Source organism: Lactuca saligna, chromosome 5 (assembly GCF_052625555.1).
Source record: "Lactuca saligna cultivar CGN05327 chromosome 5, ASM5262555v1, whole genome shotgun sequence".
Classification (NCBI taxonomy): Eukaryota; Viridiplantae; Streptophyta; class Magnoliopsida; order Asterales; family Asteraceae; genus Lactuca; species Lactuca saligna.
The window spans coordinates 5,348,911-5,366,174 of record NC_136421.1 but is presented as its reverse complement, the minus strand read 5'-3'; positions in this window follow the sequence as shown (position 1 = coordinate 5,366,174).

The following is a 17,264-nucleotide window of genomic DNA, read 5'->3' as shown; positions in this document are numbered from 1 at the left end:
CTTTGTGGGAGGGTCATCTTTGATGGTTCCAACTTCATGGATTGGATTAGGAACATCAGGATGGTTACTCGTTACGAGGACAAAGAATATGTCCTTGATAAGGAGTTAAAAGAACTTGATGAGTCTACTGCTACTCCTGAGGAGATTGCTGAATTCAGGACTCATGAGAGAGATGCTACTAAGGTGGCATGTATCATGATGGCCACGATGACAGTCGAGCTCCAAAAGTCATATGAAGATTTCTACCCTTTTGAGATGCACCAAGACCTGATGGAAAGGTACCATCAGAGTGCTCTTCGGGAACGATATGAAATAATCTCCTCCATAATAACTACCCGCATGAAGGACGGTGAATCCGTCACGGGCCACATGCAAAAGATGCAAAGGTATGTGGACCGTTTGCTGAAGCTGAATGTTAACATCCCTGAGGAGTTGGCAATTGACATCATTTTGCACTTCTTGCCTTCTTGTTATGATCATTTTTGAATGACATACCATATGAACAAGGAGGAAGTTACCCTCAGCAAACTTCAAGGACTCTTGAAGACCGCGGAATCCGGTCTTAAGGGTAAGGCGGTTGTTACCTCTACTACTCCTACTCCAACATCTACCCCTGTTTTGGCTATTGGGAAAGGCGAAGGGAAAAAGAGGAAGCACCCTTTGAAGGGTACCAAGGGAAAGTCTCTTGAAGGCTCCTCATCAAAGACCAAGAGCGGTTCTATCACTCCTTCTGCCATTTCCAAGGATGCTGAATGCTTTAATTGCCATGAAAAGGCACACTGGAAGCAAAACTGCCCTAAGTACTTGCAGGATCTAAAGGATGGGAAAGTGAAACCCACCCATGCAGGTATTTACACTATATTGTCTAATTACTCAACATATTCTAACTCTTGGGTGCTTGATACAGGATGTGGTATTCACATATGTTCTAATTTGCAGGGCCTAAGAAGAAGTGAGGATGTGGAGCACGGGAAGATAAACTTAATCATGGGGAATAGGAAGGCTTCACCTGTTTCCAAGATTGGAGTTTATACTTTGTTGCTTAATAATGGGTTAAAATTATATTTGAATAAATGTGTGTACTCGTCTGAAATGGCGAGGAATATTATTTCTTTTCATGCTTTGTACAACCAAGGTTTTACCTTTTCGTTTGATAATGAATGTGGTGGTATTAATGCTTTCTTTAAAAATGTGTTTTATTTTAAAGCGTTACCTTGTGATGGTGTCTATGAAACTGTGTCGATTATAGACAACTTAGGAAATAATGTGTTGTATATTGATTCTTCTACTAGCCTAGATAAAGCATCATTGTGGCATTGTCGTCTTGGACATGTAAACAAGAAACACATAGGCCAACTCCAAAAGAGTGGAGTCTTGGAATCATTTGACCTTAAATCGGATGATAATTGTGAATCTTGTCTACTTGGGAAGATGACAAAATCACCCTTCACTGGAACTTGTGAGAGGGGTGAGGGTTTGTTGGACCTAATACATACTGATGTATGTGGGCCATTCAAAACTGCCACAAGGGATGCTAATCGGTATTATGTGACTTTTATTGATGATTTTAGTAGATATGGGTATGTCTACTTAATCAAACATAAGTCAGAAACCTTTGAAAGGTTTAAGGAATTCAAACAGGAAGTAGAAAATCACTTGGGCAGGAACATTAAGATGCTTTGATCCGATCGAGGTGGTGAGTATCTTAGTACCGAGTTCCTTGACTATCTTAAGGAGTGTGGGATTGTCTCACAATTGACTCCTCCCAGGACACCACAGCTGAATGGTGTAGCTGAGAGGCGTAATCGAACTTTGTTGGACATGGTTCGCTCTATGATGAGTCGAGTTCTGTTACCAATCTCTTTTTGGGGGTATGCCTTAGAGACTGCCGCCCATATCCTTAATCTAGTCCCTACAAAGAAGGTTACCAAAACACCTCATGAGATGTGGACTGGGAAGGTTACCAATTTGGACCACATCAAAATTTTGGGTTACGAGGCTTTCGTGAGGCGTGAAACTCGTGATAAGCTTGAACCCCGAAGTGAAAGGTGTATTTTCATCGGCTACCCACAGAAATCCTTCGGTTACCTCTTTTACAGACCCAGTGAGAATGTAGTCTTTGTAGCACGAAGAGGGATCTTTCGTGAGAAAGAGTTTATAAGCCAAGGAGACAGTGGGAGGCAGATTGATCTTGAAGAAATTCAAGAATCAATTGGTGAAGGAACCTCAAACACTAGCAATCAACCTGAGGAGGAAACTCCTGTTGATCCAGCTGACGAGTCTGTACCTCCGAGGCGTTCCACACGGGTTAGGAACACACCTTCATTTTATTATGGCTTTCATATTACTACGAAAGGTGATACGTTTATTAGTGATAGTACGCTGGTAAATTTGGATGAACCTAGCAGTGTTAAGGAAGCCATGGCAGGCCCGGAGTCTGCTAAATGGAAGGAGGCTATGGACAGCGAAATACAATCCATGTATGACAATCAAATTTGGAACTTGGTTGACCATGTACCAGGCCGTAAAACAGTCGGGTGCAAATGGATCTTCAAGAAGAAGACAGACATGGAAGGAAAAGTGCATACTTATAAGGCTCGACTGGTTGCGAAGGGTTTTACTCAAACTCAAGGTATTGATTATGATGAAACCTTCTCGCCGGTAGCAAAGATTAAGTCTATTAGGGTTATGTTAGCCATTGCAGCATTTCATGATTATGAAATATGGCAAATGGATGTCAAAACCGCTTTGCTTAACGGAAAGTTGGCTGAGGATGTGTACATGAATCAGCCAGAGGGTTTTGTAAGTGCAGAGTACCCTAATAGATTATGCAAGCTTGAGAAATCCATTTATGGATTAAAACATGCATCTCGTAGCTGGAATCTTTGTTTTGATGAGAAGGTAAAAGAGTTTGTCTTCTCGAGAAGCGAAGATGAGTCTTGCGTGTATGTCAGAGCTAGTGGGAGTATAGTTAGCTTCTTGGTACTGTATGTAGATGACATACTACTCATAGGAAATGACATCCCAACCTTACAGGAGGTTAAGTCCTGGCTTGGGAACTGCTTTGATATGAAGGACCTAGGGGAGGCTACCTATATCCTAGGGATAAGGATATTAAGAGAAAGGAGTAGAAGACTAATTGGACTTAGTCAGAGTATCTACTTGGATAAAGTGTTGAAAAGGTTCAACATGGAGAATTCCAAGAAAGAAGATTTACCGATCCAAAGCAATACCAAACTGAGTAAGACACAGAGTCCGAGTACAGAGGCAGAGATAGCTGAGATGAGCCAATTACCGTATGCTTCCGCAGTTGGCTCGATCATGTATGCTATGACTTGTACCCGTCCTGATGTGGCATTTGCTTTGAGCATGGTCAGCAGGTATCAGGGGAACCCTGGCAAGGCTCATTGGACCGCGGTAAAGAACATTCTCAAGTACCTGCGGAGGACTAAGGATTGGGTCCTTACCCTTGGTGGCAGTGATGACTTGAGAGTATTAGGGTATAGTGATGCTAGTTTTCAGACTGATAGGGATAATTTCCGTTCTCAGTCGGGCTGGATCTTTACCTTAAATGGAGGGGCAATTTCTTGGAAGAGTTCCAAACAGGAGATGGTGGCTGATTCGACTTGTGAATCAGGGTATATAGCAGCGAGTGAAGCAGCGAAGGAGGCGATATGGCTAAAGAACTTCATCGGAGACCTTGGAGTTGTACCAGCTATTAAGGAACCTATAGAGATTTTCTGTGACAACAATAGTGCGGTTACCTTAGCCAAGGAACCAAGAGATCATGGCAGATCCCGACACATTGACAGAAAATATCACTTCATAAGACACAAGATTGAACAAGGACTCCTTGTGACAAGGAGGATATCATCGGATGAGAATCCTGCAAATCCCCTTACGAAGGGACTGACGAGGGTTAAGCATTTTCAGCATGCGAGACGCATCGGGCTGAGGGACGATATTAGTTTTACAGATTAGATAGTTTTCCTGAAACTTGTAAAATGTAATCGACGTTTGATGATGAATAAAATTTGTGATTTATTTATGAGTAAAGTGTTACTATCATTGTCAATTATTTACTATTGTTTCAGTTTTGCATGTTTTGACTTCTAAAATAATTAATTTATTCAAACCTCCACAATCGATCATACGTCGGAAGTAGGTATGAATCAAGATTGTCATGAATTGGGTTTGTAGATGCCTTAAAGGTGTATCGACATGGTAATGATTGCTGCAACATTCATGAGTACTCATAAGTTATGAGTATTGGTATAAACCCACGCTCACTTGTATCACTTCATGGAATTTATCTCGAGTGATCGTGAGACGATAATATCATATAAATCTTCAAACCTAGAGATATGAGTTGTTAACTATGAGTTGGTTGTGCATTGATTGTACGTAAACGCATCAGTAACTTGATGTTATAAAACGTGCCTTTGTGTACAATTCAATAAGTAGTAGAACAAGCATATCACTCGAAGTTTATCTGTTCCTTCTAGAAATAGAAGCGATATCTGGGCCCCTCGATGATTTTGTGTTGACCCATGTACCAGGCCTGGTCAGAACTAAACCGATGTGTTCAGTGAAGTTCTTCATCAAACAAATCAGAAAATCGAGAAACAACTGCTAGACAATAAGCAAGACATAGTTCCATGTGTTTGTCCGGCTGATATCATGAGAACAGAGGATTATGTGATCACTTATCTAAAATGGCGCTTCATAGTTATACAGAGTCTTCATAGTTCGTGGGAGTTTTCGAGAGCTACGATTGCTGGTTGGTTCCTGAAGTTATAGGCAAATACAGTTACTAGACTTATCCAAGTAGGAGTCTATTGGATTAGGTGTCTAAGTCCATAACTTATTTGGTATATACTTGACCCGACCGGCATGGTCCATTTGGGTTGCATCTCATCCAAACTATTATGGATAATTTTATGAGAGTTATACACATATGTTTATTAATATATTATGAGTTATAATATATTAATATGAAGTTACGTTATTTAATTAATTTTAGTCTTAAATTAATTATGAATTAATTTAGAGATTAAAAGGAAGACTAATTAGATCATGGGCTATTTGTTTTATATAGTGTGGGCTAATACTCATTTGTTAATGGGCTAGGCTTATGTGGAAGTCCATGGATGATCCATGGAGCTTTTAACCCATGGATCCTTGGAAAGGAAGAGACATGGGTTATTAGGGTTTCACCCTAACCATGCACACTATATAAGCATGCTTATGGAGCATGAAATGAAGCCTAAGAGGAAACTAGTGAACTAGTGTGTGTGTGCTTGTGTGTGGCCGATTTTATACAAGTGTGTATACTCTCTCAAAGTTTTCCAAGAGTTTGTGGTGTTTTGTGATTCCATTTGAGGCATTCACACTATTGGTGCTTGGCCCTCAAACTCCTTAGAACCAAACACATCAAAAGGTATGTAATTTCTTCTAACTCTTTTATGTTGAAATGTTCCCCATGCCATGTTAGATAGGTTATAAACCTTGGAAAATTATTATTTTGCATGTATTTAGACAAACATAGATCTAAGGTTTATTAGGGTTGCATGCACACTTAGGAAGTGTTAGATTGCTCAAAACCCAACAGGAGCTACATGTACCATTCCCACTTCTGCCTCCATTGGCACCATTGTTGTTAATATGTGCCAAAGCCACAGTGACTGCAGTTGAAACTGCCGCCTGGAATGCAGCCTAGTCCATTGGTGGTGGGGGCGGCGGTGGCAGTGGTGCTGTCTCATTGTTCCTTCGTCGGATATATCTCTTGGGTAGAATTCTACTACCACAAGTGGAATTTGATAAGTTTTTGATAAGTTTATGGGGTGGATAATGGAACATCGCATTCAGATATGTCAAGTCTACTGATTATTGAGCGTTATTTTATACATACAATTGAAATCTCGTTTTACCAAATAAAAATGAATGGATAATTCATAGAAGATAACATTTATAAATAAAACACATGCTTGTTTCATTAATAATAATAAAGTTTTGGTACATATCTTTTTGGAAAATTTGACCTTTATAAGGTCTACAATACATCATGATAATAATCTGACAGCATAACGACCCTCTGAATAGTATAATCACTTAGACGTAGGGTCGATCCTACAAAACATAAGAAAAGAAAAAGGGGTATCACCAACGCATACCCAAACATCTAGTCTATCAACTGGTGAGTAGCATGGATCCTACTCACGTCGAGTCAACTCCTGTGGTGCCTGGGATGATGTAGAGGCGCCCTGCAACTCAGCCAAATGGCGTTCGGCTACCCGCACCCTCTCCTCCAGAGCAACATGCCTCTCCTGATATTCCCTCACTTTTGCTTGAGTGGTAGTAAGTATTGGATTAGTATCTAAGTCCGTAACTATATTTGGTATGTACTTGACCCGGTTGTGCATGGTAATGCATTGAAATAAAAGACACCATTCAAATAAACATTAATAGAACCATTACTATTATCAAATGAGTATCTGAAACCTTGTCTAAACAATCCATGAAATGAAATGATGTTTCTTTCCATATCTGGCAAATAGCAACAATTATTTAAATCTAACCCGCCTCGTGTTGAGTGCCAGTGTTAGAGGTCCCTTGTGGTGTTTGTGATCCACTAGAGGAGTTACAATTGTGACTCTAAGCAACTAAAGAAGGTAATTTGAGGAGAGATAGAGGATATTATGGTTTATTAATATATTATTAGAATAATATATTAAAGGAGAAATCATAATTATTTAATTGGTATTGGTAATAAATTAATTAGAAATTAATTTGGTGACTAAAAGAGATTAATTAAATAAAGGGGCATAAACTGTCAAATATATGATAGTTGAGTTTTGGGTTGGGAAACCTAATGGACTAAGGGGGAACGAAATTATGATGAAATATCATCATATTTTCATCCAAGGGCCTTATTCCATAAGGTTCCTTGGGATGCTTGGTGGCTAAGTTATCTATTAGGGTTTAGACTGAAACCCTAGCAGCCTGCACTATAAATAAGACCCCAAGGCTCCAATTTTCGACCACTTGATTCTAAGAGAAACCCTAGGGACAAAAATTAGCATCCTCCCTCCTCTCTCAAAGTTAACTTCTTGCTTGTGGTGTTTATGATCCACTAGAGGAGTTACAATTGTGACTCTAAGCAACTAGACAAGGTAATTTGAGGAGAGAGAGAGAGAGAGAGAGGAAGAGAGAGGATATTATGGTTTATTAATATATATTATTAGAATAATATATTAAAGGATAAATCATAATTATTTAATTGGTATTGGTCATAAATTAATTAGGAATTAATTTGGTGACTAAAAGAGATTAATTAAATAAAGGGGCATAAACTGTCAAATGTATGATAGTTGAGTTTTGGGCTAGGAAACCTAATGGAATAAGGGGGAACGAAATTATGATGAAAGATCATCATATTTTCGTCCAAGGACCTTATTCCAAAAGGTTCCTTTGGCTGCTTGGTGGCTAAGTTATCCATTAGGGTTTAGACTGAAACCCTAGCAGCCTGCACTATAAATAAGACCCCAAGGCTCCAATTTCAACCACTTGCGTCTAAGAGAAACCCTAGGGATGAAAATTAGCATCCTCCATCTTCTCTTAAAGTTTCCTTCTTGATTGTAGTGTTTATGATCCACTAGAGGAGTTACAATTGTGAGTCTGAGCTCAAGAGAAGAAAATTTAAACCACTATTTGAAGAGGTAAACATCTAGATCTGATGTAATTAGCTAATTTCGATTTTATGTATGCTACATTAGGGTTTGAAAGTCTTAGATTCATTGCATGTACAATAGAGAACCCTAGATCCAAGCATTACGGTTTGTATGAGCACATTGGATTGTTCTTATGCATAAAACCCATCAGTAAGGTCCTCGACGAGCTGCTCAATGGGGTAGTAGTCCCTCTGGAGATCTTGAGTGTGCGCAATAGTGACCTCCAAAGCAGCCCTCATCTCCATGACTTGATGGGCTATCATCTGAGCCTGGTCTCGGATGTCTGTAATCCTCCGGACCATAACAGGAAGTGCTCGGTCTACTATTCCACCATGGTGAAGGTCGTAAAACCCTCGCTCCATCCCTAATGGTGGACGTTGTCCCTAGTGCCGACTCCATCGCTCTAGATCGTATGCCCAGGGCGCGTAGGGCCATTATAGCCCCATTGATGCGCCAGTGCCCTTGCCATGCAGGGATGGTCTATAACTTCGAACTTGGTGTCCGAACCATCCTCCTCCTCCTCTTCGTCGACCTCCTCATCGATCTCCTCTTCTTTGAACTCCTCCATGAACTCTTCCGGATCCTCCTTTGGATCCTCCTCTATCCATCCCTTGTTCCCCTGGTTGGGGAAGTAAGGATCTTCTGGGAGATGGAAGCCTGCCATGACATCTGCAAGAGAATATATAAGTACGAGAAAATAGATTAAATACCAAAAAGGCCTATAGTATTTTATTTCTTTTAGTTTTGTTTCTTAGACCCTTTTGGTTTAAAGTCGGTAAGTTTTAGGTTGGTTGTCCACCTTGACCACTCCTAGACACATGTTGGTCATATCTCGAATAAATATAGTTTATCATGATATATTTACCCTAGATATGATTACATAATTGTCTAGGTTTAGTCACGATGTCCAACTCTTCTTATTATTTTCTACTATACATGTATGTATGCACACTTTTACAAAATACTTACATTTTTAAAGTATACATTTAGTCAAAGTGTTTTAGTCTCATTGTATTTATCGTTGTATATCTTGTATGGTTAGATATACTAATTCACTATAAACAAGGCTCTGATACCAATCTATCACACCCTCAAACCAGGACGGAGGAAACGTCTGGGGGCGGATGACATCATTGTATAGTATCGCAACACTTGAATATGAATAAAACATAGCAACCAAACAACATACATCGAGATAACACACTTACATTGTTTATATATTGTATTTGTTCATGAAATTACACAAAAGTGACATAAAGTATGAAATTCCAAAATGAAGCAAATCCAGTTCTTAGGTACCTGCTTACTGGTTCCTTGATAATACAAGTCATTTTGAAAATCGTCAACATTGAATGTTGGTGAGTTCATAAGCATATTTGTATGAAAAGGGTTTGTAACAACTTTGTTTGTAATGATTTTTATGACTCCAGAAAATCCGATATTTTCTATGAAAATGGTTTGTAAGTCTCGTTCCAAAGCTGTGAATATATGCATGCATGTCCGTTGTTTTCTTTTGTTTGTAAATGTAAAGCGTATATTCCCATAAATCCAATATTTTCTTATATGTAAACTGTAGTCTTAAACCCTAAGACCAGAAGTGTAACTGATTGTGTACTGAAAAATGATATGCAATTTTATATTTTAATAAAATCGGTGAAGTGTAAGCTTCCCGTAAATCAAGATAGTATTGTTAATCCCTAAGTGAGTTCTTATAACCATGCTTGATATGACTGTTATGCATGAAAAACATTCTCCAAGCGTCACAATTGGTAGACTTTTGTCACCCTAGACTTTTCGGTCTAACTGTAGCGAACAGTTGAGGTGTGGGGTTGTCAATCCCGTATAGATCTATACACAACTGTCTCACTCTCCCTCCAAGAGACTCTGGTTATAAAGCAGGACTTCAAGTGTATGCTAGGTAGGTACGGTGAAGATAGTGTCTCACTAGAGCCTTAAAGGATTTATGCGAACTTTGACTCCCATTATTGAGTCGTGAAAATGACATTACTAGTGTAAATTTATGACTAAAGGTTTATGACACGCTTTTACAGCTTTTATGACATACTGTTCATTTCTCATGCTTTAAAAGCTTTATGATAGGCAGATTATGACATGCGAATTTTTCTGTCATAAATTCTGTTTTGTTTACCATTTTAGTTAAATTATTTATAATAGCTTTTTATAAATAATCATTAGTCAACATGTATAATTGTAACATATGTTGTGAAAATAGTATAATACCTCAGATTTTTAAGCCATCAAAATAGTGACAACATAGTTACGACTATTTTACTAATAAAAATTATTTTTAGCAAAATAATCAAGTTTTGTAGTTTGTTTAACCCACCATAAAAAGTATGAAAATTTTGTAATACACAATATTCTATTTGGTTGTGACTCTAATAAGTCACGGTTATCACAAACACATATAACGACCTTGAAGTTTATTATATTCAAATATTTGTGAAAGTATAAGAGTTGAAAATGTATATATCCAAGAGTTAAACATGTTTGAGCACAACATCCATATTTTCGCCATTTTGAGTGTACAAACATGACCATAAAACTTTCATAACACAAAGATGTCATCAACATTTACTTTATGACTTTAACACATGTTAAGAACCTTTTTTTTCAAGTACTTGTTCAATTTTTTAACCCATATCCATGATGCATGCAATTATCCAAAGGGTAACCGAGACTTGACTTGTATTCTCCCCCCTAAAAGTATGAAAACATGAAAAGATAGGGGTATGAAGCTCACCTTGGTTCATGTGATAGGAAGAAGAAGAGAGAAGAAATGTTGAGCCTAGCCTAGAACTTGGAGAGATTCTCGAAAATGAATGACGTTCTAAGAAGCTACACATGAAAATGGTGAGTAAATGTGATAATCTTAACCTTTTTGGTGTATAAAATCACTTGAGTTATACAAGAAACCTACCTAGATTTCTTAGGACCACTTGAAGATGCAACTTTTATTGAAGGTGGTTCCCGAAAATTTGAGAGAAAAATAGAGAGTTTGGAGAGTGGAATAGCTTGCAGATGTTTTTTTTGGTGTGTGTGTATGGGTGTGGGATTGGCCAACCTCTTTCTTAAGGGGGGAGTTGGATTAGTTTCTAAGTCCATAACTATATTTGGTATGTAATTGATCCGGTTGTAGCATTGTCCTTTTGGGTTGCCTTCACCAAAGCAACTTGAATGGATGATTAGGGTTTTGTCTAATTAATATTGGTCAATAAATCATATTGTTTGATTAATATATTAAAAGAGAAATCATATTGTTTAATTAATATTGGTCGAGAAGTGATTAAGAATTAATTTTGTGGCTAAAAGATATTAATTAAACAAAGGGGACTGGTATTGCCAATTATAAGATAATTGGATTTGGGCTATAGATCCTTATGGATATAAGGGGGATGAAAATTAGAGTGGAAGCCCATTATGATTTTGTCCTTGGCCTTATTCCAGAAGGCTCTTTGGACTGCTTAAGGCCTAAGCTATCCAATTAGGGTTTTGACTAAAACCCAAGCAACACACCTATATAAAGGACCCTAGGGCACCCAAAATCAGCGACCACTTATTCCCAAGAGTTCTAGAGCTGAATTTGGAGCCTCCATTCCCTCTCTTCAAGATGATCTTCTTGACTTGGTGTTTGTAAGCCATTAAAGATTTTGTATGCTAGATCTAGGGTTTTTAAGCTTTGGATAATTTGCATGTACAATAGAGAAACCTAGATCTAAAGCTTTAGGGTTTTGCATGTGCACCATAGAATTGTTGTATTACTCAAATCCCATCAGTGGTGTCAAAACTTTGATTGGTTTCTAGTGTATTTGATGCATTGTGTGTTTATTCATTGCTTGAAATCGATAAATCTGCCTGACAGACTCGTCGAGTCGCCTGATGAACTCGATGAGTCAGATGAACTCGACGAGTCCAAATGGTGACTCGGCGAGTCGGAGTGTCAGACAGAGAGATTTTTGGGATTTTGGTTTTTTTACTTTGGATAATTACCAAAAATGTTTTTAATTAACGAAATCCGATTTTTATTAATATGATGTGATTATCCTTGTCAAAATAAAAGATATTTATAAATTAATTAGATAATTATGGCCATATATGATAAACCTTAATTATTTGAATTATTTGATTGAATTATCTTGTATGGAATTGGATTAGGTCAAAATTAGATAATCACCAACTAATTGTTGAATTATATTATTTGAATTTTGATCTAGATAGTTTTGAAATATTTCAAAACTTGCCCTCAAGTTTTTGAATTTAAATTTTTGGTTAAATGGATAATTTTGAAATATTTAAATTCTAAACCCTTGAATTTTACAATTTTAAAATTCAACCCTTATACTATTATAATATTATAAGAATAATGATTATATATATGTATAAGATTAATGTTAATCTTACCGTTAGTAGGCCTTATTTACGAAGCCGATCTATAAGGGGGTATAAGATTGCTGCCTATAAAATGACAATTTAATGGGTGTCGACTATCACCCACGGCTTTCTTGATTGGTGGAGGGTCGTTAGCCGAACGGGTAAGATAGGGCAACTATTTCCTCATTAAAAGTATAATGATTAATAAAGGAACTAAATGTTTTTATAAAATTCCCAATCTTAGTTACTTTAGGAAAAATGTGAAAATGATGCTATTCCATGAAATTACACTTTGTACCCTTGCCAAGACATTAGTGGAACGTGTGTGGTTATCCGACACACTAATTTGGGTCTAGCAAAGGTGGAAAAGGTGACTCGATGTTTTTCATAGATCAATAGAGTGTGTGTGGCTAACCGACACATTAACTAGGTAATTGTAACATTGGGGGCACCAAGTACATTTGCATGGTTATTCACACCTTGTTTGTGATTGTAACACATGGTTCCTAGTATGTATTTAAACTCATGTAATGTTCCAATTTAATCTGAGACTCGGCAAGTTGGAGGCCCAACTCTTTGAGTAGATTTGACTTTTGATTGAGGGTTTAAGTGATGTACTTGACGAGTCGGGAGAACGACTCGATGAGTAGGAGCTGTCTGGACAAAACCTTAATATTTAGGGTTTGCACCCTATTTAAAAAACTTAACTCATCCCAAGCCAGCCTCCATCGTCCCTCTCACCTCCAGAAGACCCTAAATCGAAACCTTAACCATTTATTGAGTGTTCTTGAGCATGTGGTGCCCTTTTTGTGTGTGTTTGAAGTTGGAGAATATGAAGGAAGCTTGGAAGTTCAAGTTGAAGCAAGGTGATCCAGAAGTTTTACTTCATTCTAAGCTCATTTAAGGTAAAACGCTGGAACCTTGACCATTTATCTCTTAGATTTAGATTTGGGGCTATTTTTACCTTTTTATGAGTATGAAGAAGCAAAAATCGGATTTTACGGGTGTGCTTAGAGTTGCACTTCAGATCTGGGGCTATTGGGGGTCTTTATGGCATAAAAGTGCCATCTTTGTTGCCATAAACACCCCCATGCATCTTGTAGACCTTTTTAATGGATTTTGGAGCCAAAGGCCTCATGCATGTGCATCAAGTTTGAAGCTTTACATATAAAATGGACCCTAGGAGGCCAAATCTATGGTTTTGACGCGTTAAGACCCATTATAATTGACTGTATAGTTTTGGAAAAAGATGGACTTGGTGAGTCACTAGGGTGACTCAGCGAGTCGGGACGCTTTTTCCCCCAAAACGTCTTCTAGAAATTGTTTTGGTTTAGTGGAAAGAACACTCAGCCTGCTAAGGGTTTGTCTTGGACCTGGAAACCATAGGACTCGGTGAGTGTATGAACACACTCGGTGAGTCCACGGCAATCTCCCAACCCATGCAGACAGACTCGACGAGTTGTTCATAAAAGATAGAGTAGACACATTCATATGATGAAGACGAACTCGGCGAGTCGGTTGAACACAGTCCCGATGCTTTGACTGAAGGTGAACTCGTCGAGTTCTTGCTAGAATCGACGAGTAGAGTCGGGGTTTATATCATTTTGATAAAATAGGGACACGACGAGTTGGTGTACCAACTCGGCGAGTCAAGTCAACTGGATGTTGACTTTGACTAGGGTTTGGCCTTTACTTTGACTTAGATTTGGGTTGAACCTTGTAAGGGTTTTGAGTATGCATTAGTAATTGGAAAATTTTGGTGTGTAGGGATTAAGGAGTAGAGGTGAGTCAATTCCTATGCCGACGACTGTGTGGATACTACACGACATCGAGGTGAGTTACCTTCCAATAAGAGTGGGTCTACGGCCACAATGTCAGCCCACAAGTAAGAGTTGTTCGTTAGATGATTGTCTTTGTGATAATTATCTGATGTGGTTATCTGATATGTTTTATGTGCTAGGATGTTATGACATATGTGTTAGTAGTGGTAGGGGTGATATATCCCTAGTTACCGGTTGAAAGATACCGAAGGGGTAGGTAGTACCCATGCATGCCTAGCAGTATGATTATGATATGTTATGATGCGATCAGTATGCTTATGATATACTATTATGTGATAGTGGTAAGGGTGAAATAGTCCCTGGTTACCAGTTGAAAGATACCGAAGGGGATGTTAGCTCCCGGTTACCGGTTGAAAGATACCGAAGGGGAGGTTAGTTCCCAGAACCGGTTGAAAGATATCGAAGGGGAACCCAGCTCCCAGTTATGCCAGACAGATACCGGTTGAAAGATACCGAGGACTAGGCATTATGTGGTATGTGGTATGATAAGGGAACTCACTAAACTTTGTGCTTACAGTTTTCAGTTTTGTTTCAGGTACCTCTTCAGTGAAAGGGAAGGAGCCAGCGCGGTAACTGCACATTACACACATACAGGATTTTGCATTTTGAGATCTATGGGATTGTACTCTGATATTATTACTATATTTTTATGGCATGACCTTGAGACATGATATTATGGTTTTATGAAATGATGTGACTCGATGATGTTTTCTTGTAAATGTTGTCCAATTTATTATATCAAAATGAAATTTATGGTCTTGAAAATTGGGACGATGCAAGTTGGTATTAGAGCCTTAGTTTGAGGGATTCGGATACACTCTCGGGTGTGTCTAAACTCAAACTGAGGACTGGGTATGAATTTTATTTAAAAGGAAAATAATTTTTTAAAAGAAGTTTGGAAAGAGAAAAGAACTTTGAAAAAGTACAAGATGTGTGATGTGCGCGACCGGCCGAGCTCAAGTAAGTTTTCCCCAAGATACCCATACATGTTATGTTATGATATGATATGATTATGAGAACTACATGCTAGATTAGGACTAAGGATCTAGGAAGTATGCCTTATATGCATGAGAACTACATGCTAGAATAGGGCTAGAGGATCTAGGAAGATGCCTGATATGCCTACTATATGTGTTTATTGGGCTTCAAGATAATATTGAATAGTCAGTTATATGATAGTTTGGATATAGTATGTCGGATTGGGTTACTCAATGCCCGAATGTTGTTGCTTTGTGCTTTGGGAGTTCTAGTTATCTTTAGCTAACCAGTAAATGAATATGTTAAGTTACATATTAAAAAGACGAAATAATTTCAGAAGGTTAGGTCTGGCCCTACCATGCAGCTCTTGTCTGAGTCCAACCGTGTAGGGTAGGACCTATTATTCGAAGAATTATCTGGTCTTAATAATATGTAATGGTATTCATGAGGTATTTAGGTAAGGGTAGTAGGAACTCCTTACACAGTTGATGGCGGTGAGTGGATTGGAGAGTTACCCTAGGGTAAGCCTAGGATGAGATTAGCGAGAGTGTAACAGTAGTAGAAGGGACTTGGTGAAGTTGAAGCAATCATTGAGGAAAGTACGGATAGATGTGGAAGGTAGTATGGGCTCGTACTACTGAAAGCAGAGGATCCGTATTCATGTCAAAGAGGGATAAGATGGGATCAGGGAACTATAGAGTGTATGAGTCTTCCCGAGAGTTATGTATGATTCTGACAATTATGTGTTATGTTTCAGAATGGTGATGATCACACATCATGAAGGAGGAGGTTCAGGGTCAGGATCAAGTTCCGGATCAAGTGTTGAGCCAGTTAATGAGGGACTACGTGAGTTCATTGCTTCTGAGATCACTAGAGGCATCCTTAAGTTGACCCCGTTGATTTTCGAATCGATCAAGGAAGGGATCATAGAACTGATGGAGGATCGGCGAGTCTTTAGGGTGACTCGCCGAGTCGGGACGCTTTTTCTCCAAAAACGTATTCTGGAAATGGTTTTGGTTGAGTGGAAGGAACAATCAGCCTGCTAGGGGTTTGTCTTAGACCTGGAAACCATAGGACTCGATGAGTGTATGAACAGACTCGACGAGTGCAAGGCAATCTCCTAACCCATGCAAACAAAATAGACTAGTTGTTCATAGAACTCAGCGAGTCATGGACTGGACACATTCATATGATGAAGATGAACTCGACGAGTTCAATGATGAACTCGGCGAGTCGTTTGAACACGGTCCCGATGCTATGGCTGAAGGTGAACTCATCGAGTTCTTGCTAGACTCGACGAGTAGAGTCGAGGTTTGTATCATTTTGAAAAAATAGGGACTCGACGAGTTGGTGGACCAACTCGGCAAGTCAATTCAACTGGATGTTAACTTTGACCAGGGTTTAACCTTGACTTTGACTTGGATTTGGGTTGACCCTCTTAAGGGTTAGGAGTATACATTAGTAATCGGAAAAGTTCGTTGTGTAGGGATTGATAAGTAGAGGTGAGTCGATTCCTGTGTCGAGGACTGTGTGGATACTACATGACATCGACGTGAGTTACCTTCCAGTAGGATTGGGTCTACGGCCACAATGTCGGCCCACTAGTAGGAGTTGTTCGTTAGATGATTGTCTTTGTGATAATTATCTGATGTGGTTATCTGATATGTTTTATGTGCTAGGATGCTATGACATATGTGTTAGTAGTAGTAGGGGTGATATAACCCTAGTTACCAGTTGTAAGATACCGAAGGGGTAGGTAGTACCCATGCATGCCTAGCAGTATGATCATGATATGTTATAATGCGATTAGTATGCTTATGATATATTATTATGTGATAGTGGTAGGGGTGAAATAGTCCCCGGTTACCGGTTGAAGGTTACCGAATGGGAGGTTAGCTCCTGGTTACCGGTTGAAAGATACCGGAGGGGAGGTTAGTTTCCGGTTACCGATTGAAAGATACCGAAGGGGAGCCCAGCTCCCAGTTATGCCAGACAGATACTGGTTGAAAGATACTGAGGGATAGGCATTATGTGGTATGTGGTATGATGGGGGATCTCACTAAACTTCATGCTTATAGTTTTCAGTTTGTTTCAGGTACCTCTCCAGTGAAGGGGAAGGAGCCGCCGCGGTAGCTGCACATCACACTCACACATGATTCCGCATTTTGAGATCTATGGGATTGTACTCTAATATTATTACTATTTTTTTATGGAATGACCTTGAGACATGAGATTATAGTTTTATGAAATGATGTGACTCGATGATGTTTTCTTATAAATGTTTTCCAATTTATTATATCAAAATGAAATTTGTAGTCTTGAA